Source organism: Pteropus alecto, unplaced genomic scaffold (assembly GCF_000325575.1).
Source record: "Pteropus alecto unplaced genomic scaffold, ASM32557v1 scaffold20, whole genome shotgun sequence".
Taxonomy (NCBI): Eukaryota; Metazoa; Chordata; class Mammalia; order Chiroptera; family Pteropodidae; genus Pteropus; species Pteropus alecto.
The window spans coordinates 30,333,602-30,361,440 of NW_006436298.1; the positions used below are offsets into that span (position 1 = coordinate 30,333,602).

Here is a 27,839-nt window from a genome sequence, read left to right on the forward strand (position 1 = left end):
TCTTCCTTTTTTTTTAGTAGTTATTCAGAAGTAGATAATGTACAGCTATACATCATGATGGACTGTTAAGAGCTGCATGATGATATTGCTTACTTTTACCATTTAACAAAACTTGTCATACATTTTTTTTTTCCTACTGAAGAAATCTGTCAGATTTGCTATAGCATAGATTTACTGTCTAGCATTGTTGTTTCAGGCTTTCACTTTATGAGGCTACATGTGTTTTCGATCCTAACGGGAACTTGTTTTATTATCTTTCTGCATAAGTAGCTTCCTTTACTTTCACTTATGGCCTGAGGTGGACTGGGCCAAAGATAGAACTACATTAATTTGTATTCTTTGGAGGACAATACAGTTTGTAAATAAAGGTGGAATCATACTTGGATGAAGACTGTCTAGATAGGCAGTATGCTTTAGAAAGTGCTTAGCCTTTTCACTATATGTAATGGGCATTAGGATTCAACCTTTCCCTTAACACTCAGTGAGTATTTGTTATAGGCCAGGTAGTATTTTAGCTGTTAATCTGTACAGTGCTGAATTCCAAGCTAAAAAAGTTTATTGAACTCGTGAACAAGAATGTGACAAAGATAATGATAACTGCTAAAAGAAAACAAAACAGAGCTATAAAAAGTGATAGGATAGAAAGTGATGTAGGTTTGAGTCGGACTGTAACTCAAGTAGACTGGTCAGGCAAAGCCTCTTTGAGGAGGAGGCATTTAAGAATTGAATGACAAAGATAGTGCCATATGAAGAAGATTTAAGGTCTGAATGTTTCAAGAAGAGGGAACCAAACCACAGCAAATCAACAGCTGGATGGAAGGAACAAGGCTATGTGTGCGAAGAAATTTGTTGGGCATTTCCCAGAGTTGAATCTGTAAGAGATTTCATTTAAGCCATCTTTAACAAAGATCCATGAACCATTAACTAAGTCTTATTACTTGACAGTCTTATGCTACTGTCTCCAAATGTGACTCTTAACAGAGACAATTTTATCAACTCTAAAAAGCCAAATAAGTAATTAATATTGTTCTTACATTTATATACTTTTATTTGCTAAGATAAAAAAAATAAATTCCAGTGGTACATGAGGGCATTGTTTAGAAAATCTTTTAAGGGGAGAGATCTGGGGATGTCTCTCACTTCGCCATGTTTCTTAGAAAATCTTTTAAGGGGAGAGATCTGGGGACGTCTCTCACTTCGCCATGTTTCTCCAAACTCTCAGGAAATCCTTTAAAGTTCTAATCTACATAATATCTCAAGAAAGAATAGTGACCACTGTTAATTTGGCACTTTCTGGGAGTTGTCCTGAAAATTAAGAATCCTAGTAACAGTCGTTATATTTATAATTTCCCCCTTTGTAGTATTTGGCAGTTAGTGAGGAACAGAAATATGTTCCATGCAGATTCTAAGCATACTTTATAGATGGAGAAGCCTTTAGGTACAGAAATCTAGATATAAGTATTGTGGCTTATATAGATAAAATTGAGGGCACTGGTACTAATCAAGAATTTAAGTGCAATATAGAAATATTTATTAGTTGTCACCACTAATCATAAATTCTTAGTTTAAAAAATAAGCTTGGGTTATTATCTCTGAGAGACCTTGTCAGATTCATATACATATATGTGTATATATATAATTTTAAATATATTTAACTTCTTATATACACACACACAATTTTTACTTAGTTTTTTCCACTTTGCAAAGCAGTGTTATTCCAGTTGGACAGATAAGGATATTGAAATTCAAGCCTCTTCAATGACTTGAACATGTTTATAGTGTAAAACTAGGATTTGAACACAGATAATTCTGTCTCTAAAGCTCACTCTTTTTTGCTATGTTATGCTGAATTTGAAAATTTTGATAAAAAATGAAGGCCTTTATTTGTTTTATTTGTCGTTTCTCTAACGAGATGAAAATTATAAGTAAGTTACCAGGGGAGAAAATTTATTTAAACTACTTAGACCAGTGGTCCCCAACCTTTTTGTTTGCACCAGGGACTGGTGCTCCTATGAGAAGCTAATGCTTGATGATCTGAGGTGGAGCTGAGGTGGTGATGCTAGCGCTGGGGAGTGGCTGCAAAGACAGATGAGCTTTGTTTGCTTAACCGCTGCTCCCCTCCTGCTGTGCTGCCTGGTTCCTAACAGGCCACAACTGCTCCCCTCCTGCTGTGCTGCCTGATTCCTAACAGGCCACAGACCTGTACTGTTCTGCGGCTCAGGGGTTGGGTACCCCTGACTTAGACAATAAGTGTACTGTTCTACAGCTCAGGGGTTGGGTACCCCTGACTTAGACAATAAGCAATTTCTAAACCTTTGGAAATGCTTGGCCACATAAAATTGACACCCCAAAACAAATAATTTTATGTTTTATGAAATTATGTTTTATGTTATTGGGGCAGAATTGTCAAATAGTTATTGGAATTATTTTATTAATCTTATATAATTATTGTGGGATATAAAGTTAATGAACATGTGACTCCACTCATGACTCCTAAGTGCAAACCTGGAGTGCAAAGCTGGAAGTGCAAACCTCTCACTTCCAGCACCTTCACAGTTTGAAAGTGTTAACGTTTCATTGTAAATAAACAGAATAATTATGATTTTTCACTCTTATGGGGCCTTTTTAAATTTTTTTTTTAACCTGGTTCTAAGTAGAGAGATTTATTCTGGAAATGATAAAAATCTAGATTCTTCTTTTAAATATGAAAACTTTGATAAGCTACACACACACACACACACACACACACACATTTTCCCCACCCTTTTCCCAGGAAATTTTGGGAGATTTCTTGCCATTACTGTCATTTATAGCTAATTGAAGCTTATTATGTAGAAGCCTTAAAGATTAAATGCCTTTCTTATTATTTGTCATACTATTGTACTTGAACAAAGTATCAGCAGTTGGGGAAAATAGAACCACTGGTTGTTTGACAAAGACAAATTTGTGTACAAGGACTTGCAGTTCAGAATGAACTTCACCCCTAGTACTGCTTCTGATTGAGTTACACAGAATGGGCTGAGTTTCCCACTCAAAATGCAGCAAAATAACACCTCCAATGGGGGTGATAACCTCAATTTTGAAACTTTGTGACGTAATTCATCACTGATTTAAACCTTCAAAATTATTCATTTCCATTTCTACTACTGGAAATGTTTAATTAAAAACTTTCAGTCCCCAGTAGTCCTTGTATACATAGATTCGCTAATCCATATATTAAGTTCATGGCTTTAAATTGCAACTTGTATTCTCAGCAACTAGATCAGTGGTCACCAAGAAAGCTAGCCACTAAATATGACTGACTTAGTGTAACTCAAATAACATGTTTTACTATGGTATCAGTATATCACTTTTAGATACAGGTAGCGCAAAGAAATTTCTCCATCAAGTCCTATGAATGAAAAAAATAATGTGTTTAAAAAAAAAATTTTTTTTTATGAGGAAATATTTTGGGTAAAAATGAAGCCACAGAGATCAACACTGGTTTTATTTAAGTAAAATGAATGCCCGGTTTTTTAGAAAGAATATTTTCAATTTTGTTGAAGAGAGAAATGAGAAATGGTGTTTCACTGTCAAATTACTGAAGAGTAGCAGTCACATTTTAGAGTCTCAGACCTGTTAGAAAGTGAGAGCAGTTTCTCTCCATGGAATTGTTATTGTGAAAAAACAGGCTAGCTTATAACACCGGGGTGCTTGATTTCAAGTTTTGTATTGGGCCTTCAACAAAGTGGAACTATAATAGGATGTGGTGGTTTGATATAAGGTAGTTTATAAGTTTGACCCTTGAGAGTCCATAACGTTCTTCTGAGAATTCTCTGCTATGATTTTTCTCAGGTACGAAATGTATGGGGGTCATTATTAGACACTCCAAGTTGTTAAATAAAATAAATGTAAAACAATTACTACTGTATGGGAACATTTCCTGAGCATCTCTGCTTTGGTTTATCTTTGGCATGTTTAAATTGTTAGCAAAAAGAAAATAAAACTATCATAGATATATTGATACCCATGATAATTTTGGGACAGTATAAATCATATTTAATTATTTTGAAGTATAGCTGTTCTACTCATATTGTTTTAAGAAATGAGATACGAATAACACCAATTATAATAAGACTCGAGGCTCCTGGGATTTTCTTTTCACTGGTTAAGATTTCAGGGAAATCCCAATTTATCTGATTTAATCTCTGTGAGAAAGTAATTTCTAGCCTACATCTAGTTCTAATACAGATTTTTGTTGCTTTACAAAATTCTCAGTGTTTTAGTCTTTAATTACTACTTTGCTAACATGTGAATGAAGATCTATAGTGATTACAGCATATGTCCTAGGCATACTTACTTTGGTGGACCCTACTCATTATATCAAATTCTGATTTTAATGGACCCATTTGAATGCATCATATTAATTTTGGGGGGTAAAATTTTAAGATAATTCTATTTTCAAAGAATAAATTATTTCTGTTGCTCTTGAGATTTAATTTTTTTAATTTGTATAATGAATTGAACAGCAGTTGACATACATTTTTGTGGACATTATTTGAATATTTATTTATTTTTTGGAGCCAATAATATACAATTTTTTTCAGGCCCTTGGAAAGCTCGTAGATCCTATGTTTAGTGTTTGCAATACTTAACATAGAAAATGCCCCTGATTGTACAAAGCTGGTCTAAACTATTGCTGTTCTACACAGAGCTCTAAGACAGCCATTACAAAGCTAGTCTCATGGTTCTTATGGCAAAGTTGATAAGTATTTGTTTCCACTTTTGTAAGAAGTAATGTTGAAATGCTTGGGCTTCTTGAGACAAAATGCTGTCACCTTGAGGTTGGTATAACTGACAAAAACAGTGTTGTAAACGTCAGGTGAAACTTACTTTATATTGGAACAACTATTACTTGGATACTTGTTTTTCAGTTTAACAAATAAAATGATCATTGGTTAATCACACACAGATCTGAATGTATAACTTTTTTAAGATGACTATATTACATACATTTATAAAAAGGAGGTGGAAGCCCTCCCTACCCCCACCTACACTATAGACACCGCAGATTAAAAAAAAAAAAAGATTGAACCTTGTGGATCAAAGATGAGGCAGGAGATATAAAAGGGATTAAGGTTAAAATGAAGATAAATTCCTGAAAGCAAACAAAGGCATGAGAAAATGCAAAAAGCTTTCAAGGTTAAATAGAGTGATAATCTCAAAAGCCAAATGAATTTAAAGTTCTTTCAGTTTTATCACAGCCTTTCACAAATAAGACCTTAAAGAGATACTGGAGTAGATATGATGAGCTGCTGCAGTACTACTGTAGGAATACCATATCTGTCATCTAATTGCCTCTTTCTCACAGTTTTCCCCATGTAAAAAAAAAAATCTCAGTTTGAGACCATTTCAATGAATTATTGATATTTGGGTTATCTCAATATAATGTATATTTTATTTTTAATTCAAATCATTGGCTCTGTCAAATGTAGGCACCATTTATTAACTAGAGTGAGAATATTTAAGTTGTATAAAAGTGGTTAACACCCCAGCATAGAGTTCTATGCCAAAGTGACTGAGTTCTGTTTTTAATATCTCCACAGAATAGCTAATTTTAGTGTGGCATTAACTCAAGATTTTCTTTCTCTTCTCATCAGTCTTTTCCTGTATACTTGCAGAAGGCATTTAGGTCACTCATGACTTGGTCACACGAGGACTTGCCAGCTAGCAGTTGAACAGTATGTGTCTTTTGTTTTGTATTCTGGATGATCTGTTGAGTCGTCAGGTCAGTTGCCAAGTGTATTAGAAATAATACTTGTAAGTAAAATCATGGTGATCCTTTAAAAGCCCATAAAATGGGTGAAAAGCCATTTCATCACATGTAATGTTCAGGAGATACTTTGGCAAAAGTTAGGTTGTGTGAAAAATGACAACTGCATGTACCATAACTAACCCTGGCCACTGACTCATTTTATGTTGATACTAGGTATTTCTAATTTTCAAAAATGCTAAATTTGATTTTTTTAAAAACTAGGATAATTGGGAAAGGGATACCAATAAAGACAGTATAGAATATCTTAATTGCACTGCAAACATTTTTTTTATGAGGTCATACAGCTCTTCCTGTAGTTTCAAAAAAGTATATTGTACTGGCACTGTTTGACTGTTTTCTAGTAGGAAATATACCATGTGGGAAAGTTATAGTTTAAGAATATTCTGAACAAGGAAAAATAGCCTATCCAAAGTTAGAGTTTGTAGAAACTAGAAAAAATAATTTAGTTATTTCAGAACTGAGAACATGAATCTTGTTTCCAAGTGGAATGTAGTTATTAACATGGAGAATGAAGGGAAATAATTTATTTAAAAATGATAAAGTTCAGGATAGCAGAAATTCAAGGAAGTCAAGCTTTTTAGGCATCTCATTATTGGTGAGAAACAACTAAATCTTGGAGAGCAGAACACTGAAGTGAAAAAGGAAATCTAGAGGAGATTCGAATAGATATGGGGCCCAGCATTATTTTTTTGATAGTGGAACTGAGCCAGAAAGTCGCTAGGTAATGGTCACCGCTAGTTTGTGCTGGAGCCTGGTGGGAACAGTGCCTCCAGACAACCAGACTAGTCCTTCTTGGAGAAAAAACACAATAGAAACTTGTGTGGGAGGAGAGAAGAAAGGGAGAGCTTGGATAAGATTGTAGATGACAACAATGATACTAAATTCTGGATCACTTAGAAGTGTCAAGGTTTGCGTTTATAAAATTCTGGATAATTTGCTCAGACATCTGATTGGTTGCCTGGAGGTATTTGAGATGATTTTAGAAGATACATGGGCACGGAACTAAAAAACACCGAGCCACGTAGAAAAAGACACTGTCTTTGCAATTATATTTTCTTAAAATGAGGAGAAAAAAACCATCACTCTGGTTCCAATGTGTCCTTAATAACTGACTAACACTCGCTAGTCTTCTTATTTAATAATTGGAAAGCCAGCCTTTGCAAGCAACTGTGTCGAGTTAGATGTTTATGACATTTTTTAAAAATGACACGGCACTGATTTTTTTATTTACTATAGAGTAAAAAGCCTTTTTTTAAGGTAAATTTATTTAATTAAATTAATGATTCCATTTAAACTAATACATTAAGTATCTAAGAGTCTAGATGTTATAGAGGTAAGACACAAGTCATGACCCTTGTATGCAAATGAAGGTTGTGTGGCCAACATTGATGTAGAGAGATGCTTCAGTCCCTCTTTTATTTATGGGAGATTCTGGAGATGTTTGGCCAAGCAGTATATGCCAAGATTTTACTGTGTACTTCTACCTTCTCAGTGGTCAGAACTCTATTTACTGGGAAAGGATGCAAAATCCCCTTGTCCAATACTAGAGAAAACAATCAAATAGTTAAATGGAAGCTCAGCTAGGCCACACCTGAAATAAAGGAAACAATACTGTTTTTACCCCCAAACACTCATACTTCATGTTTGTACAAATCAGCTTGCAATAGTATTGTTTATGGTAGGAAAATAGAGAAAACAATGGCTTTTCTTTTAGCTTTTTAAAAATGTGCAGTTTATTATACAGGTGGGATATTAAAAATAAAAATAATTTGGTAACAATTAGTTGAAGAAAAATATAACTAAAATTTGTGGCCTTAAAAAATCATACATATATTTCTTAAATATTCAATAAATCATAACATAAACATTCGTCAAAAATATTCCATTGAGGGGCCAGTGATTGTTGAGTAGTTTGGGCTGGTTTTCAAGAATCTCGGCAAGAGTTAGTTCCTTTGTCTGACTCTCCTTTGAACCTTTTTTAGCAGACCAGGGTCATCTAAGAAATTAATACTCAGCAAGTTATATGACTTTTAAGCAAGTAGCTAGCTCATAAATTTAGAGGTTGCCACTTAAGTGGACAGTGAATGTAAAAGGATTATTTTATGGAGACTTTAAAGCCTCTAATAACTTTCTGTAAGGATTCTTTGATATATTAAGAGAGCTTTTGCACAGCTGATTTATTTACTTGATGCTCTTTATCCTCTGCACCATGGACAGTAAAAAGAAATGCCTTGAGTGCTAGCTACATCTAGGAATGGCTATATTGAGTATGGTATGGAGGAAAAGCTGAGTTGAATGACAAGCATATAAGATTTTATTTATTTTTTGCATGTAAGAATATTAAAAGGAAATAGTTATCCATTAGGCTCTGCTGGTAACAGATTGGATCAAATCAGATCTCAACAGGTTATAAGGTATATTGACCATTTTCATGTCCACTCCCAGCCCTGAAATTGTTTTCTCTACTATGCAATTTGCTTTTTTCTCTCCTAAACACTCTTTACCTATTTTGTCTTGTATTAGTGGTATAACATCTGTCGTTTTGGATAGATTTTTAAGCTCTGTATTTTACATATCTTATTCAATTCCTGAAACAGTGTCTTACTGATAGTAGCCTTTCAATCAATGCTTTTCGAATTAAATCTTGACAGCTGCTTAGCCTGCATCAGGAAATGAGCAGACTGCCTAGAGCCTGACATGTCATTCCAGTTTTGCCACTTTCTACCCAAGTGCCCTTGGAAAAGATACTCAATCTCTTAAGGCTTAGCTACTCCACCTGTAAAATGGGGATAATAACAGTACCTTTCACTTAGAGTTGTGAATATTGAATGAAATGATTTATGTCAAGACTTAGAATAACACCCAGAGCCATGTATTGGAAGGAAGTCAGTAGGTTTTAGATATTTAATTTTGGTGATGATATCCCAGTACTTTTTTCAGAGACTACTCAAAAGAATTATAGATTGCTGTAGTGGAAAGAAAATTACTGAAATTAGGGATCCATATTTTCGTCCTGTTTCTATAGGTATTTATGTAACCTTAACCTGACCAAGATTTCCTGTGCTTGTTTCTTCATTTATAAATGAAGGTGTTAGGATTTGATGTCTCTAAAACTTTCAGTTTAAAAGCTTTTTTAAACTTATTGGTGTGACATTGGTTAATAAAATTATGTAGGTTTCAAGTATAGAATTTAATAATAGGTCATCTGTATATTGCATTGTGTGTTCACCACCTAAAGTCAAATCTCCTTCCATCACCGTATGCTAGACCGAACCTCTTTAAGTTTATCTACCTCCTCCCTCCATTCCCTCTGGGAAGCACTAAACTATTGTCTGTGTCAATGAGTTTTTGTTCATTTGTCTTGTTCATTTCTTGCATTCAGTTTTATATCCCATATATGAGTGAAATCATATGGTTCTTAACTTTTTCTGCTGACTTATTTTGCTTAGCATGATAACATCAAGATCCATCCATGTTGTCAGAGATGGCAGTATTTCATCTTTTCTTATTGCCGAGTCTTATTCCATTGTATATATGTACCACATCTTTACCCAATCATCTACTGAAGGACACTTAGTTGTTTCCGTGTCTTGGCTACTGTGAATAATGCTGCTATGAACATTGGGATGCATATATCTTTATGGATAAATGCTTTCAAATTTTTTGGGTGGGTACCTAGAAGAGAAATTGCTGGGTCATGTGGTAATTTATTCTTAATTTTTTGAGGAACTTGAATACTGTTTTCCATAGTGGCCGTACCAATTTGCATTCCCACCAAAAGTGTATAAGAGTTCCTTTTTCCCCACAGTCTCTCCAACCCTTGTTATTATTTGTCCTGTTGATGATACCCATTTTAACAGTTGTGGGATGGTATCTCATTGATGTTTTGATTTGCATTTTCCTAATTGCTAGTGAATTTGAGTATCTTTTCAGATGTCTGTTGGCCATTTGTATGTCTTCTTGGGTGAAGTGTATGTTCAGGTCCTCAATCTACTTTTTAATTGGAATTGTTGTTGTTGTTGAATTGTATGAGTTCTTTATATATTTTGGATGTTAGCCCCTTATCAAAGGCGTTGTTCGCAAATATCTTCTCCCATTCAGTTGGTTGCCTTTTTGTTTTATTGATGGTTTCTTTTGCTGGGCAGAAGCTTTTTAGTTTGATATAGTCCCATTAATTTATTTTTGCTTTTACTTCCCTTGCCTTTGTGGTCAAATTAATAAAATCCTCTCTAAGACCAAGGTTCATGAATTTTGAACCTATATTTTCTTCTATGCAATTTATTGTTTGAAGTCTTATATTCAAGTCTTTGACTCATTTTGAGTTAATTTCGGTGTCTGGTGACAGATAGCAGTCTAGTTTCATTCATTCTTTTGCATGTGGCTTTCCAATTTTCTCAGTACCATTTATTGAAAGGTTTTTCCTTTCTCCATGTATTTTTTTGGCTCCTTTGTAGAAAATTATTTGCCCATATATATGTGGGTTTATTTTTGGGCTCTCAGTTCTGTTCCACTGGTCTCTGTGTCTGTTTTTCTGCCAACACCATGCCGTTTTGATTATCGATGTTTCATAGTATAATTTGAAGTCAGGCAGTGTGCTACCTCTGGCCTTTTTCTTTTTTCTCAGGATTGCTTTGGCTCTCAGGGTCTATTGTGATTCCATGCAAATTTGATGTCATTTTGTTCTATTTCTTTAAAAAATGCCTTTGAGATTTTGATGGGGATTGCATTAAATCTGTATATTGCTTTGGGTAATATGGCCATTTTAACTGTGTTGATTCTTTCAGTCCATGAACATGAAATATCTTTCCATTTCCTTGTGTCTTCTTCAATTTCTTTTAATAAGGCCTTGTAGTTTTCAGTGTATATGTCCTTCACATGCTTTGTTAAGTTTATTCCTAGGTCTTTTATTCTTTTTGTTGTCATTGCAAAAGGAATTTTTTTTTTTTTCATTTCTTTTTCTGAAATTTTGTTATTTGTGAATAGGGATGCAATGGATTTTTTTTTTTACATTGATTTTTGTATCTTGCAACTTTACTGTATTTGTTTATTGTTTCTAATAGTTTTTTTTGGTGGAGACTTCAGGGTTTAAAAGTTCTTTTTTAAAAAAAATTTATTATATAAGTTTCAAGTATACCGAACGTTGTTTAGAAATTTGTATAGTTTATAAAATGATCCTCCTAATTGCTCTTTATCTCCTCTGGCTCTCCACCTAGCCTTTACATTAATGCTAACTGCATTCCCTACGCCGTGCTCCCCATCCCCACAACCATCTATCAACTACTAATTTGTACTTCTTTAACCCTTCTAGTTTGTTCTTTTTGTTTCTTAGATTCTGCATATAAGTGAAATCATATGGTATTTATCTTTTTCTATCTGACTTATTTCACTCAGCATAATAACCTCTAGGTCCATCCATGTTATTGCAAATGGTGGGATTTCATTTTTTTTTTTAACGAGTGAGTAATATTCCATTTTTTATGTGAACCATAACTTCTTTATCCAGTCATCTGTTGATAGGCTTTTAGGTTGCTTCCATATCTTGGCTATTGTAAATTATGTGGCCATGGACATAGGGGTGCATAGATCTTTACAAATTATTGTTTTGGTTTTCTTTGGATAAATACCCAGAAGTACAATTACTGGGTCAAAAGGGATATCCATTTTAAATTTTTTGAGAAACCTACATACTCTTTTCCATAGCAGCTGTGCTAATTTGCAATCCCACCAACAGTGATTAGAGTTCCCTTTTCTCCACATCCTTGTCAACACTTGTTCTTTGATTTGTTGATGATAGCCATTCTGACAGGTGTGAGGTGATGTCTCATTGTGCTTTTAATTTGATTTTCTCTGATGATTACTGACCTTGAGCTTCTTTTCATATGTCTATTGGCCATCTGTATTTCCTCTTTGGAGAAGTACCTGTTCAGGTTTTCTGCCCATTTTTTGATTGGATTGTTTGTTTTTTTTGTTGTTGAGTTTTGTGAGTTCTTTATATATTTTGGATATTAACCTCTTATCAGATGTATCATAAGCGAATATCTCCTTCCAGTCGGTTGTCTTTGTTTTGTTGATGATTTCCTTTGCTGTACAAAAACTTTTTAGTTTGATGGAGTCCCATTTGTTTAATTTGTCTTTTGTTTCTCTTGTCCAAGGAGATATATCTGAAAGAAATTACTGTTAGCAATATCAGAGAGTTTACTGCCTATGGTTTCTTCTAGAAGTTTTATGGTTTCAGGTATTACATTTCAGTTTTTAATCCACTTTAAGTTTATTCTTGTGTATGGTGTAAGAAGGTGGTCCAGTTGTTTTTTTTTTTTTTTCCACATGTATCTGTCCAATTTTCTCAGCACCATTTATTGAAGAGACTATCTTTACCCCGTTGTACATTCTTGCCTCCTTTGTCATATATTAAGTGAGTTCATAGGTGTGGAAGGTTTAAAAGTTTTGACTATTATTGTTTGTCCTCAATGGAAGAGCATTTAAAAAAAATACAAGTTAATATATGAACCTTTAGTGCATAATCTGTGTGTAATAGATTGTATTTGATTAAAAGATAAAAATATTAATGTTTTATTGAGACTACTATAATTAAATAATCTTTTAATCTGTATAAATTTTATTTAAATAAATGAAAGTAAGATGCATGCTTATTTTATGTAATTTAACATTTTTATCTGCTTATCAAAGTTGAAGCAGAATAGGATTTATCAGATGAGGTAATTAAATCTGGAGATACTAACTAGTACACCTGAATAACATATCATACAAATTTAATGGATGTTACATCTTCCCAGAGACAGGTTAGATTTCCTTGGATCCATTATACTCTGCCTGGATAATTACTGAATAAGTTATTCAGTTATTTTTCTGGGGTTCTTTTGATCTAGGTTTTCAGGAAAATTGTATTTAAATCTTGATGACTGGGAAGTCGAAATGACACATTCTGGGTTGTCCTTGAAACCCTGGATTAGAAAGATTACCATGTATCTTCCTGGCTCTTAATCACATCATATGACTGATTAAATGTTCTTTTTACTACCACTATCCAGCAACTATAACCCTTTTCTTTTCTCTCTGTCAAGTTTTGAAATGATCACATTTAATACTATCTTGCATTCCTTGGACCACATTCATCTTCCAACCCATTGCAATCTTATTTCTTCCTTTCCACTCCATTGAAACAGCTTTGGCAAAAGGTAACAACTACTTCAAAATTGTTAAGTCTAACAGATATTTTTATCCTTTTGTTTTGTTTTGTTTTACTCTACTGTTTTTGTCAGTATTGCCACATTCTCTTTCTCAAAACTTTCTTTAAACAAGCATACTTCCTTCGCTCTGTGTTGTCATTCTTACCTTGTTATCCTTTCTCACTGACTGATCCTTCTTATTTGAGACTTTTCATTTTCTTTTGAACTTTAATTTTATTCTTTGTCATATATTCAAACTCAGAAAATTCTGTGAGGTCTACTTTCAAAAGGTACCCAGAATCCTACCATTTCTTGTTACCACTCTAAACTATCATCATTCTATCATGAATTAATGACATAGCCTCCTTAAAAAACAAAAACAACAACAAAAACAGTTGCTGTGTTTTCTCTTGCTTCATATAGTAGATGCTATATAGACAATAGTCAGAGTAGGTTTGTTAAAACCTAAATCATATTACTTTTCCAATCTAAATGTCTACTGACTTCTAACATTGTTCAGAGTAAAGTCCACATAACGAAGTCTGTATAAGGGCCATTTTGGCCCTACTTGATCTGGTCCCCTGTTATCTCTCTAACATCACTTTCTCCTGTTCTCTTTTTCACCTATAATATTCTTCATTCCTACTGACCCTTTGTTGTTCCTCAAACAATCCAAGTATATTCTTAACAGGGCCTTTGTATTTGCTGTTCCTTCTTCCTGGAAAGCTCTATCCTGAGATATTCATGACTTATTTTTGACTTATTTTAAATCTCTGCTCACAAATCACCTTAGAAGTGAAGGACTTTCTGACCACTCTTTATAAAATAACAATGCTCTCCCTCCTTACCTTATTTGATTTTCTCCATTGTGCGTATATTCATGTTTTTATACTACCGATGGCTGCTAAATATTTAATCTGTACTTTCTCCTAAGCTTTCTGATAAGCATTTTTACTTAATCATCTCACAAGCACCTTGATGCACATGTCCAAAACCCAAGCACATTTTATGCCCCAGAAACACCCAACTGCTTGTAGCCTGAACAGAAATTTTGGCATCATGCCTCTATGAAATTACTCATATTATTTTCACACCTGTAACACTGTTCTTCACCTGCTAATTCCTACTCATACTGCATGATCAGATTTCATGTTTTCTTACAGACTTTTATTAACATGATTTCTGCCCTTAGGGTGGTTAATTGTTCCTCCTCTCTGTTTCCATAAAACCTTGAGCTTATCTTTAACTGCTATATATATATTGGCCTATAGCAATATTATTTTTTAAATTATCTCTCTCCCCTAATATACTATAATTTCCTTATGAATAGAGATTGCATTCTACCTATCTTTCTATTCCTAGCATCTTGGTATTTCCAGCATATAAGGCACTCAAGGAATGTTTGTTAAGCTGATTAGAGCTGATGTTCTTTAGGGAACGACAAAGTTCTACTTGATCTGGTCCCCTGTTATCTCTCTAAAATCACTTTCGTGTACGTGTGTGTGTGTGTGTGTGTGTGTGTGTGTGTGTGTGTATAATTTGTTACCTATTCATGATTTTTGACTTTTTTCTATTAAATTATTGCTTTTTATTTTGATATATAAATCTCAAGGAACCAACTAGCAAAAGAGGGCAGAAGAGAGAAGAAATAGGAAGAAAGGGACTTTGTGACTTAGGCTGATTCATTACCCAGATTAATCTTTATACAACTACAAAAAATTGAATGCTTGGGATTGGAGGTAGGGTATAGGGGTGGAATAGGAATGACTTGAAAGGTTTATCACTGACCACAGATGTATATTTGAAGAGAGGAAAGAGAATAGAGTTGGAACAAAGAGCCTTATTCTGTTAGCAGTTTCATAGCACAGTGCTAGGTGGCTGGCTCACCTTTAGCAGTCCTGTTGGGTGGTGGCAGAGGGATAAATTACATGACAGTGAATTCTTAGACCTAAGGAAAATATAGAATAGTGTCATGTTCTAGAGGAACCCTGTGAGTTAACAATGTAAATAACACACTTTAGTATATTTTCAATCTATATATAATTGGATAATAGATTTCCTTTGATGCATGGCTGTTTTCTTATCCTTTTCTGCTTAATGACACATAAAAATATGTTGAATTGAGGCTTAGAGTAGATAATTCAGTGGTCGATGTTTCCATAGCTAGAATTATGGAGTTAGAATAGAGATCTACTTCTAATTCAAAATACTTGCTTTTTGTTTAATTTCTTGCTTTTTTAGAAAGATATGAATCTGAAGACATGTATTCAAGAGCTGGCTTTCTTCCTTCCTATTAGTCACTTTTCTTGGATTCACTTTCTTGATCTACAAAACGAGTGGAATAATATTTATTCCTCCTAGGTCCCGGGGTTTGTTGTGAGGCTTCAGTGAAAACTACAAGTGCTATATGGAAGTATTGTTTTTAAGATCAACATAAAACTGGGAGACTATCTTATTGATATATATTAAGTCAGCTTTATTGAAAACTATATTTTTTGATGTTTGGTGTATTAAAATTACAAATAATATTTAATTTATCCAAATTAATGCTATTTGGTTATTATTACTTCCAGAACAATTAATATGCTTGATAAATTGGTTATGACTAAATTAGGGCCTTTCTCTAAGACAGTGTCCTCAGGGTCTAAAGTCAGAAACCAGTAACAGATGAGCACATGTTCTCTTGTTTCTGCTGGTGGCTTATGCTTCCTGAATGGATTACAAGGAGAAATTATGTTATATTGATTTCCTCTTTGTAGTAGATTGTTGTAAAGTCATCTTAAAATGTGTATATGATTGGAAGGATTAATAATATTTGTTAGAATAGGAAGATACATCTTTATTATAAGTACTTTGCAAAAGACTTTTTAAGGAAAAATATATTAAAGTCTTAGTAGGATACTAAGTGAATGTTTCATATGGTTATTTATTTATCCCTTCAACAAATATGTGTTGAGTGCCAATTAAATGCCAATGTTCTAGGCATTGGTAATATCAGTGAACAAAATAGAAATTCCAGCTCCCGAGGAGCTTGTTTAAATAGGGGGAGGAAGCTGTTAAACAGTAAACTTAATAAAAGAATATATTGCATAGTATTCTAGAAGGTATAAATTACTATGGGGAAAAAAGTAGAGCCGGGGTAACAGGGATCCAGAGGCTAAACTTATTCATTCAGCTAATTAATGAGTATGATGTACAACTACAAACAAGATAATATCTAATTCACACAGCATCAATAGTTTTTAGAGAGATGAAAATCCACCTTGAAAAAAAATCAGCAAAGGTGGCGATGATATGGGAAAATGAGACTAGCTAACACATTGCTAGTGGGTGTGTGAATTATTTCAGCTTGCAAGTAACATAATCTGATGTTATTTATTAAATGTAAAATGTGCAAATATTTTACCCATTTCTGTGAATACATTCTACAAAAGAGAAATGTTTATTCCAGCATTGTTTCCTTTAAAAGAATGAAGGAAAGGGGGTGATTGGGTAAGAGAAGCCTCAGACCACAGTACAGCTAAAGCAGAAGATGAGGAAGCAACTAAATATTACCAAACACTTAATGATAACCAAATTCATGAAAAAAAAAAGTAGAATTAAAGAACAAGTAGGATTTTAAGAAAGTATAATTGATGATCCTTAAAGAGGTAAAAGAAGCTAAAATAGCCACCAAAAAATAATAGGCTCTTAGAAAAGAAAACAACTAATTAGAGACCATCAAAATAAAAAGCTCAATAAATGGGCTGAATAGGAGAATAATCATAGATGAAGATTTAATTAGTAATTAAGAAGACTGAACAAAGGAGTTCACCTAGAATTCTCCACAAAAGACAAAAAGATGAAAACTATGAAGGAAATAATTCATATAGGTTCAAAATTGCTATATCCATTTAAAGGATTATCAGGTAGAGAAAACATTCTGTGACAGTACCTCTATACTTATATACTCTCACACATTGGTTATTATTTACTTAAAAAGTTTTTATAAATGCAACAGTTTAAAAATTGTGAATGATATTCAATTTGCATTTATGTAATAACTAGTGAGGTTTAGTATTTTCTATATGGATTAGATATATATGTATATTTGTGTGTGTGCGTGTGTGTGTGTGTGTGTGTGTGTGTCTTATTTGTTACCTATTCATGATTTTTGACTTTTTTCTATTAAATTATTGCTTTTTATTTTGATATATAAATCTTCTTTGTATGTTGGGACTAATAATCCTTTGCCAGCCACAGGAGCTGCAAATACATTATCTTACTCATTTGAAAAATTAGTTATATCTTTTTTATACACCCCATTGAGTTTATTAGTTTAAACTAGTGTGTATCTCTAAACTATGGTCTTATATATTGTTTGCATATTAGCTGTGCCTCTACTTTTTCTTTGGAATTCATTTGTTGAAGAACCTAGATAATTTGATTTATAGAGTTTCCCAGTCTGGATTGGTAATTTCATACTTATAGTGCTATACGATTCAAAATATTCCTCTGCTTGCTGACTTCCTGCAAACTGGCAGCTGGTTCCAAAGGCTTGAAGGGTTTGACCCCTTTTGCAAACCTAGTGGTGGTGGTGTTTTTTTCCTTAGGAGATACATAATGTCTCATTTTTTTCTCAGTTTGGTTTTCTCTCTCTTCACCTCTCCCCTTCCCTCCCCTTCCCGCCCCCCCTCAATTTTTCCCTCTCCGTATCTCTTTTGTTATAATGTTAGCAACTGTTGATGTGAATGCCTTGATCATTCAGTTCATTAGGGGTTGGAAATGGTGATATTCTAATTCTGGTATTTTATTTTCAGTTATCAGTTGGAATAATTTTATGAGATGCTTCTCCTTATGCATTATGTGATTACCCAGTGGTACGATTCATATAAGGCAGAATAGATGCTTAATTATTTCTCTTAATTTACCAGTTTCCAAGATATTTGATTGATTTCCATTCATCATCTGGAGACCCATTGGCTATTTCTCCTATTATTATGAACTCATAGATTTAAATGTGTTTTGATGTGTTTCAGTCCATTGGCATTATTATCTTTTTAAAGCTCAGATTGTCTCATTTTTGGCCAGTGAGAGCCTCTTCCATTTGGTTTATGAATGTTTAGTGGTTTTTGATTTCTTACTTTCTGTCTTACTTTCTACCCAGTTTGACAAGATTTTCCGAGCTTATCTTGTATATTTCCTGTCTCAGTCCTAGAATTAGTCTTTTTCCAAGAAATCAAACTCTGGATTATTTAGTGGAAAGTTGGATTTCAAGATTAAAATCTAGGTGCTAGGGATGCTTATTTATCTTGGAGTGATTGTTGCTTCTAGATCTTTTAATAAAATTAAATGTGTAGGCAGAGGTGAGAAACAAACAAATATATATATCATTAAATATATACATATCCAAAGATAATATGCTTCATGAATTTATATTGATATTTTCAAATCAGTTTAAGTATTGCAGGGTTTTTACTTCTTTTCAAGGACATAGGAGATGACAGAATTAGAATTATGCTATAATTTCTTATTTTCTTTATTTTGAATTACACAGACAACAGTCTCAGAATGATAATACTAGTATGAGCACTATCAATATGATTATGGAACAGTAATAAGTGAGTTTTGCATATGCTGTCCTCAATTTTTGCTTATTTTTTAGTGGTTGAAGTGCATAAGGTCTGAGTGCATAGCAATTACATGCTATATTCTTTTCCTCTTAACTTAATTCATTTTATTTTAGTTCTAAGTGCAAATATAAACAATGTTCACCGTCAGTGCTCATGCTGATATTTGTCTAGTTATTTTGGTTGTGAGAATTCTTTCCCTCGTAGATTCCTCAGGAAATACTCTTGAGAGTGTTTCCGAACTCTTGAATGTAGATATTAGTTTGTCTTATGCTGTATTTTTTTGAAAGTCAGTTTTGCTGGATATCAAATCCTTGGCACACACTTTCTGTCATTGAGATTCTCAAATATTACATTTTCTTCTGGCGTAAAACATTGCTATCAAAGTGTGATGATAATCTAATATTATTTTCTTTTTAAAAAATGCTTTTAAAAAGTACTCAAAGATTTTTCTTTAAAGTCTAGTAATTTCACTGGAGTATACATAGTAATAGTAGTAATAGTAGTTCTGAATCTAAATTGCCTGGTATATGTGTGCCCTTTTAATATGCAGTTTCAAATCTTTAATTCAAAAAGATTTTTTTGAATATTAGATTTTAGTCTTTGTTCTGTCTCTTTGCTTTGTTATTATTATTTTTTTTAATTTCAGGGACACCTGTGATCTATATCTTGGATTGTGTAAAACAATGTCTTCAGAATTTTCTCTCTTCAATATTTGTCACTTTCCTTCTAAGTCATTTTTGTCATTTGTTTAAAAAATTGCTAAAGTATAATTTACATAAAGTAAAATTTACCCATTTTAATATACAGTCCTATGGATTTTATGAAATGCATAAAATCTTGTAAATGTCACCACAATAAAGAAATGGAAATAGTTTCGGCACTCCCATCCCCCAAATTCCTCCCTATTCCTTTGTAGTTGAGAATTTCCTCCACATCAGTCACTGGCAATGACTGATTTATTTTCTGTTTCTGTAGTTTTGCATTTACAAGAATTTTATATAAATGGAATCATATAGTATATCATATATAGTAGCCTTTTAAGTTTGAGTTCTTCCACTTAGTGAAATAAATTTAAGAAGCAAGCATGTTGCTTTTATCATGTTCTTTTATTGTTGATTACCGAGTAATATTCCAGCATGTGCATGTACCAAAGTTTACTTCTTTCCTCAGTTGAGACATATTTGTTTTTTTTTTCTAGTTTTAGGTAATGATGAGTAAATCTCCTATAAAAATTTGTGTATGAGGTTTTGTGTGAACTAAGTTTTTATTTCACTTGAGTAAATATGTAGGAGTGGGATTGCTGATCGATATGATGAGTGTATGTTTAGAAAGGCATCTGTACCTAGAAAGAGTGAGGCTGATGAGAGGCAAGAGAAAGAACTGAGTGTGACCTAATGTGTTAATTAAGTTTTTGTTCTCATTTTTTCCCCCAAAGATTCAGATTCTTCTTTGTTTTTCCCATAACTTGGTTGTCCAATTATTCTTTGGATTTCATAACATAAGCTAATTTCCTTTGGATAATTCATTTTTGTCCTTTTAGGCAGTTCTAAATAGATTTCTGACATTTACCACCAAAATAAGACTTTTATTGAGCCCTTAGAAGGAGCTAGCCACAGTGCTGAACCCATAACATGCATTTTATAATTTATGCACTAGGGTTATCTAGCCTTGTACATTGGTTGCAATGAAAATTTAACTCATTGTTATGAAAAAGAGAGAGGAGGAAAAATGAAAATAAATAACCTTTTGTGGAGCTGATGTGTTTACTAAAGGTTTATAAACATGCTGTCAAGCATTGCCAATGCATTTCTTGTTTTAGAGAAATACACTTTTGATTACAAATGACTTTATTGTTTAGTACAGGCATTTTGATATTGACAAGTAAAGTACAAGTCTAATTTGCATGAAAGAGCAAGCCACGTTGCTATGAATTCACACACGCATATGTAGATTACTTTTTTGGTGTATATATTAATAAATAAAATATTCATGAAGCGAAGCCTTAAAATGAGAGATTTAACACCACTAAAGCACTTTGCTGTTTCCATTAGTTCTAACAGTACTCAGTTTTCTGGCTCCCTTTGGAACAAATTTTTAAAATATAAATGATAAACAGATCTGTAAATATGGCTATGACCTTTATTGAATAATTTAAAATATTTTGATATCTCTTCTGTTTTGGGATGAAGGCTCTCTTTTCTTGAATCATTTTGTCAGGACACATATCATAGGTGCTATATGAGCAGTCCGGATGCTATGTGCTGTTGGATTCAAGAAGAGGGAGATGTTCTGGGGTAGATGCTCAGGGAAGGCTTTTTGGAGAAGTTGGTACTGGAACAGACTTTGTAAGTTATTTGTGTCCAGCAAAACATTCACCTTCAAAAAGGTAACTAAATTTTTTTTCACAGTAGTTCGAACATACAGTTGAAATCAGTAAATCCATATGGCTGTATTCTTGACTAATTATTAAAAGAAAGTCATGCCTTCATTGATCCTATCTCCTGCCATTGCAATTGGAGAAGGCAACTTCTAGAAAAAAATTACTCATTATCCAACACATGATGGAATATTTTTATTATGTGTAGTCAAAATTTTATATTGTATTTTTATTTGTAGTTGATTGACATGAATTTCAGCAAGAGTTATTTAAAAGTTTTCATGATCTCCTGGAAAAATAATAGGTCATTAAAAACGAATATTATTTATTCACTAGAGGTCAAAGGAATCAATGTGGTCACTCAGTAAAATGACTCAAATGGCTTTTTAGAGTAATAAAACAATCCTGAGTGCAATAAAAGCACACTTCAAAACAGGAAAAATCATGGCATTTAAACCAATAGAAAAAATAATATATAACCTATTTGTAATTGATTGCAATAGGACCTCTGACTTTTCTGTGTACTGAGGGGTTTGTTCATGGAACCATTGCTAAGAAAGGAAGTATTGCTGATTAGTTATGAAATATTTAAGAAATAATGATTCATACTTTGCATAAATTAATCTTTTGAGTTCTTGTGTCCTGTATTACATTATCAGTCTGATGTGCTGACACACAGGGAGCACTGTAGAAATTTGTGTACAGAAGTTTTCTAAATGTTTACAAGATGTTGAAAGATTTGGTTCCTTGATAAACAAGAAACCACAGATATTTGCTAACAATGTTTGTGTGTAGTTTGGTAAATGTGGTATTATATTTGTGGTACCATGTTATGTTTCACACAAATGAGTTTAATCTGCTATGTAAATTGTATTTAGTAATGCAATAGACAACTTCGAAATGATTGCACAATTATTGATTAACTCTCTTAGTCTTCAGATACATCAGCGGGACATGTGGTGATCTCAGACTCTGAACAGGTCACCCTCTTCCACTTTACCTAGCACACAATATTAATTATAATTTTTATATATGTCATGCCAATAAAAAGGTTAGGAAGCCCTGAACATAGCATTTATTGAGCAATAATTATGTGAAAGAGATTGGCCTAAGAACTAAAAGTGATTTAAAAACAAATAAGATATTTTATGCTTTTTAAAGTGTTTAAAATCTAATTAAAGAGGGATATGTAGTGAATAAAAAGTTACAAACTCAAATTTTTTATTTTTTAAATGAACTTGACATGTTTTCTAAGCCCCCATTTCCACTGTGATGAAAAGCTTGCCAAATCGAAGTAACTTTCAGTTTAAAGCTGTACTTTTTGGATAAAATCAGGTAACTTTAAGGCACCTCTCTTGCTCCTTTTCTCTAGGATGATCTAGGTTCTTGGATACTTCCATATCTTCCTGACATTAGAGGGTAAGAATATGGTCTGGGGTTCCTATCTGTTGTCTTCACTGCTGGAATAACTTGCTGTCTGTTTTTTTTAGTGTCAGCAAAAGTGCAGTGATTATTCTGGGAAGCAATAAATCCCCTTACTCCTCACTCCTTTAACCTTCTAGGATGCCATAGCCTAATTTCCACCTTACTTCTGTGGTTGAGCAGGAGAGTCTTTTCAGAATCTCTCCATATCCCACAAAATTCAAAAAAGGGTGATGAAGTGGGCATGAATCTCAAGATATTTCTCTGTTTAGACCTGCCCTGTTGTAACTTATTCTCAAAAGCAATGGCTCCATGTTGGCAAGCATTACACGTCTAGGCTGCCTCTCTAAAATCTAGACAAGAAATGGATCCTTTACAGCCTTCATATTTTCAAAAGTCTGATGGTTTCTGTAGACTTCACTTCTTTGGGTTTCAAGCCTTCAGTGGGAAATGGAAGAGCTCGGTGCAACAGTTGCACGTAGCTTCACTCCCCTATTTATCTCCAAGTTCTCTCTCCATCCCACATATGCACATACAAATATTCTGGGCAACTGGATTTACATAAGCATATCCCTCCACCCACCCCAATGTGGTTTATAATCTAAACAGATATTTTCAACTTTTTTTGTTAGAAACTCTTTGTGACCAACTTATTTTTCATAACAACCCCAGAAATTACACCCTTACCTCCTTATTCTAATTGCGGTGCATTATATTCTATTTCATTAGGGAAAACAAACGAACAAACAAACAAACAAACAAACAAACAAAAAAACCATGCTAGTCTAGACCCAGGAAATTGACCTACTAGTGGGCCTTAAGCAGTTTGATAAGCAGTGCTATAAACCTTTGCTCCCAGTCCTTGCTCCTGATAAGCAAAGCTAGATTTTTAGAATTCTAGTACACATCTTTTTTTTTTTTTTTTGAGTTGCTGGTTCTTGTAAATAGAAAGACCTTTGAATTTCAGACTAATATCTATGCTTAAGTCTATTTGAATTATTTGTTTTGGTCTATATTCCTCTCTCTATTTTTGCTAATGAATATCTTGGATCTATGGGTGGAGAGCAGTAAGAAAAATGAGGGGAAAAATCTACAGATCTTGTCCTGCTACATATAAATCAGGACGGAGAATGACAGAATTTTAAAATGCCACAGAAAGTTAGAGGTTAATTTTCCCAATCAAGTCGTTCACAGAGGAAACTAATATTGAGGAGGATTATCTGACTTGTCCAGGGCCAGAGTTTGTTAGAGCCTTGGCTCTTGGCTGTCATGTCACCATTCTTTCCACTTAACACCTTCAGCCTCTTCTTAAATTAGACAATTTGTCAAATGAAAGTACATATAAAGTACTAATATGGATCGAAGGCTGATTCACACCATGTACTTAATATTAATATCTTTGGTATTAGGGAATCTGACAACTCATGTGCCATAAGACAAATTTCTGGGGATTAAACTGATTGTGTCTTTGCTCTTTGGCTGATTTACTCAGTAATATAAAACCATTCTCCATTTCAGCTCTTCTTAGAGAAAACATATTTCATACACTGACATAAAGATATCTGGAGAGTTCTGATGATCTACATTGGGGATCAGCAAAAGGAGTTTTATTTAAAAAAATATGTGTCAGAAAAAGGCACATTGGCAATAATTTTAAAAAGTGATTTATCAATATGTGTCAAATATCTTTGAAATACATGGTAGTATTTATCTCAAGAGTTATGTCTAATAACAAAATACTATATTAGATACATCTTAAATATCAGCAGTCAAATGGTTTAAGTAGATTATTATACTTGTGCAAAATAAGTTATTATATAACCCTGAAATATGATATTGATGATCAGTGTCCTGGCTGAAGGGGAATGTTTGTAATTTAAAAGGTTTTGTAAAGGACATAAAATTGTATCTTCAGTATGAAATTAACTATGTAAAAACAATTGTATAGACAGAGATTAAAATGAAATAGATCAATATATAATGATTATTTTTGGGTAATAGACATATTGGTTGTACTTCTTGCCTTCTGAATCTTAATTTTTTCTTCAATTATGTATTGCACATACTCAGAAAAAATAAAATAAGTTAAAAGAAGTACTTTACAAACATGTAATATCGGTTTAAAATGTTGGAGGCAGGAAAAAATTCTCAGATTTTAAGCTTTTATGTTTTTAGGTTATGTTTGATTATAATGTTCAAAGAAGCTTTGTGAGTTGGGGCATCCACACAGATTTTCGGAAGGAATATTCTGAGATGTACCATCAGTGAATCTCAGCCACTGTTAGTAATGTATAATATGAAAAAAGAAAATGTTGAATGGAAAGAACATCAATCTTTAAACAACAGGTGGAGTTATTATTTAGCATTTTGAATGGGCCGGAGTGTTTGTTTATCTCCTGCTGCTATTTATAATTTAGGACTGTTGTTATTTGATCCAGAAGAGAGAAGCAAGTTGAAAAGAGAAGAAATGAATAGCTCCTCCACCTCTTCTCTGAGGAAGTTGCCTGCAATCAATCCTGCTAGAATGAGCAGCAGCTACAAATGGGTCTGCTTTCTTGAATTCACTGGCTGTACCCACAGTCCACGCTGCAGTAGTTGAAGCAATCTTCCTTTCAAGATATTGATTTCCTATGGAATTGTCATTTGAAATGATGGATCTGCAGTTGGGTTGGGACCTGGAGGAAAGATAGTTGTGTTTGTGTTGCAGGCATGAATCTTGACAGGCTTTGTCCTCCACACAAAGGACAAAAGGAAAGGAAAGAAATTATTAGAGTTGGGAGAAAGATTAAGGAAAATACCTTAATCATCTTCCAGTTTTACAGGCTAATTTCTAATACTTAGGACAAAGTTATTTATGAGTCCATCATTTCACAGTAGTTGAAGTTATTTTATTGTTCCTAAAGCCAAAGCAGTAAGGCTTAATGGTTATTTACTTTTCAACAGAAATGCAGACACTTTTACTTTTTGGCTAGAGTATTCATTGGTAGTAATTTTCTATTTCTCAGAGGAAGTCTGAAGATTTTTAGGTCACAGTGATAACAGTCCTTTCTTCATAGGTCATATTTCCTGGAGCCCTGCAGCCTTCTGTTTAGGAAGGGCCTGATATCTGATTGTTTCTTTCCATCCTAAGATATTGGACCTTACTCTCTTCTTTCCACCCTTCCTTCTGTTACCTTCTTTTATGTAATGTACGTTTCATATAACATGGATCTCTTTTCTCTCTAATATGGCATTACTTTCTTCCTGCCACACTTTGACGCAAGTTATTTCATCCTTCTCTCATAATCTGTTTTTCCTTTATGCTTTATTTTTTACTTTAGAAACAACCCAGCCTCATTGGTTTGGGGTTCACTATTCAGGCTGATTATTTGCTTGACATAAATCCCTTTCCTATTATTCTAGACAGGCCCAAAGATATTAATATATCATTTTGTTTTCTTAGTTTTTAGAGAATAGTCTGTGATGCAAAGTGTGTACATGAGATTGTATAGGCTCGTGTATGAAAGTATGTAATATACAAAAATATTAAGTTCATATAGCAGTTAATAACTATGTATCAGTGAATGCAATATTCTTCATAAATGAATTTTATAACAAAATAAACTAGGCTTTATTATCATACAGTACTTTTAAATCATTTTGTACAGAAAAATTTTCTCTAAAAACCATTTCTCTACCTATATCAAGTGTAATAAACCAAATTAAGTCACTTGTAGGTGATGTGACATTAGTGTATACTGTATAAAAGGTATTCTTAGGAGTTTTGGGGTCATTGGTCATTATCTTCTTAGGCTAAATGACCACTGTAATTCTTCGTTATTGCATATAATATATGTAGTAATTTTTTTGATACTATATTGTATATATAGTTGTCTTTAATCAGCTGACTTTTCTGGCTGTCTTAAAAGTGTGCTTTCCATCCTCTCTAATTTTCTGCTTTTAATCTACTATGGAATAGAAAAATCGTGTCTATACTTAGAAGAATTCTGTCTGAAGTAGGAATGAGTAGTCACTGACTGAACACAAATTTTGTAATGTAAGAGTATGATCTTTTAGTACACAGATTTTGACTTCTATATTTTCTGCCTTGAGCTCTTTAATAAAATGCTTTGTTTCCTGATTCTTATTAGGATTGAAGATACTTGAGGTTGTTGGGTGAGTGTGGTGTTGAAATATTTGGCCATTTCTAAGCAATGCCCTTATTAATTGGTAGATCAACTATGGAAATGTTGTGAGGATTAAATGTACCCTATATGCAAGCATTTGATATATGACAGTCACATAAGTGTGTGTGTGAGAGAGAGAGAGAGAGAGAGAGAGAGAGAGAGAGAGAGGGAGAGGGAGGGGGAGAGAAAGGTGCAGGGAGAGAGGGAAGGGAAGGGTAAGGGGAAAAGAGGGAGAGAAGAAGAGAAAGGAATTCTCCTCCTAGCAAAGAACTGACTAAAAAAGGGTGGCTTAAAACTTGTTTGGTACTCATCTCTAGTGTATTTCACTAATCTGAACCACAATTTCAGCACTATTGTGAGGCATACAACAATCTCACCTTTATTTTTGTTTTGTTTAGAGCACATTCTCTACCTTTCTTTATTTAAAAATTACATTTAGGTTGGAAGATGGACTAGGATGTGTGTGTGGATGAATGTAAGGTGAACTAGAGTATAAAAATATTCCAATTGGAGTTGTGTTTCTTCTGATTCCAATATTCAGTTGAATTTCTAGAACACTGGAAAAAGAGAGAATTCATTTGGCATATGCTTGCTGATGATAATGTGGCATCATAGCAATATTTTATTATTGAACAATTAAAACCATACTTTTAAACTAGAGTAACCTTTCTAATTTGGACATAACACATACTAGGATTCAAGTGCCATTTAGACTTCAGTCAGTAAAACCTTAAGTAATCAGAAATCAATACATTAGGAACATAAATCAACTAGATTTTACGTGTAAAATAATTTCTACTCTATATTAACAGAATAAAACAGCCTAATGTTTTAAAAGATTCTTTAATAAAAAGCCAAAATTTTAAAGAAATAAATGTTTTCTAGGAAGCTCTCATGGTAACCAGGGTTCATCCTTCCATTTCTGGTATTATTAGTTGAATTTTTCTTGTAACATTATTTTTAAGGAAGAAATTTTTACACTTCATGACAATAGGCGTGTATACATCCTTTAAATTCTTAAAAATCAAATTCTGATTAGACATACTTATAAAACTGTGTCTAACATGCCATTTCTACATAAATAGATTTCTATATTTGTCTTTTTCATGTATGTGCATTATTAATGGGAAATCAATGTCTTTTGGAAAACCATTAAATTATCACATTTATTTTAACAACTATTTGATGTTCAGTGAAACAGGCTAAGTTATGTTGCTGGATATTTATGGTAAATATGTGCCATTCTAACTTACTTTTGTT

General features: G+C 33.3%; 1 long non-coding RNA gene across 1 annotated transcript in view; it reads left to right on the forward strand.

The window, feature by feature from the left end:
* LOC112480638 overlaps window positions 1-25,816 on the forward strand; it is a 68,825-nt gene extending 43,009 nt beyond the window's left edge. The window contains exon 3 of the long non-coding RNA XR_003046724.1: window positions 24,852-25,816. This is a non-coding gene — a long non-coding RNA (uncharacterized LOC112480638). The remainder of the gene's footprint in view (window positions 1-24,851) is intronic.
* The last annotated feature ends 2,023 nt before the right edge of the window (window positions 25,817-27,839 follow it).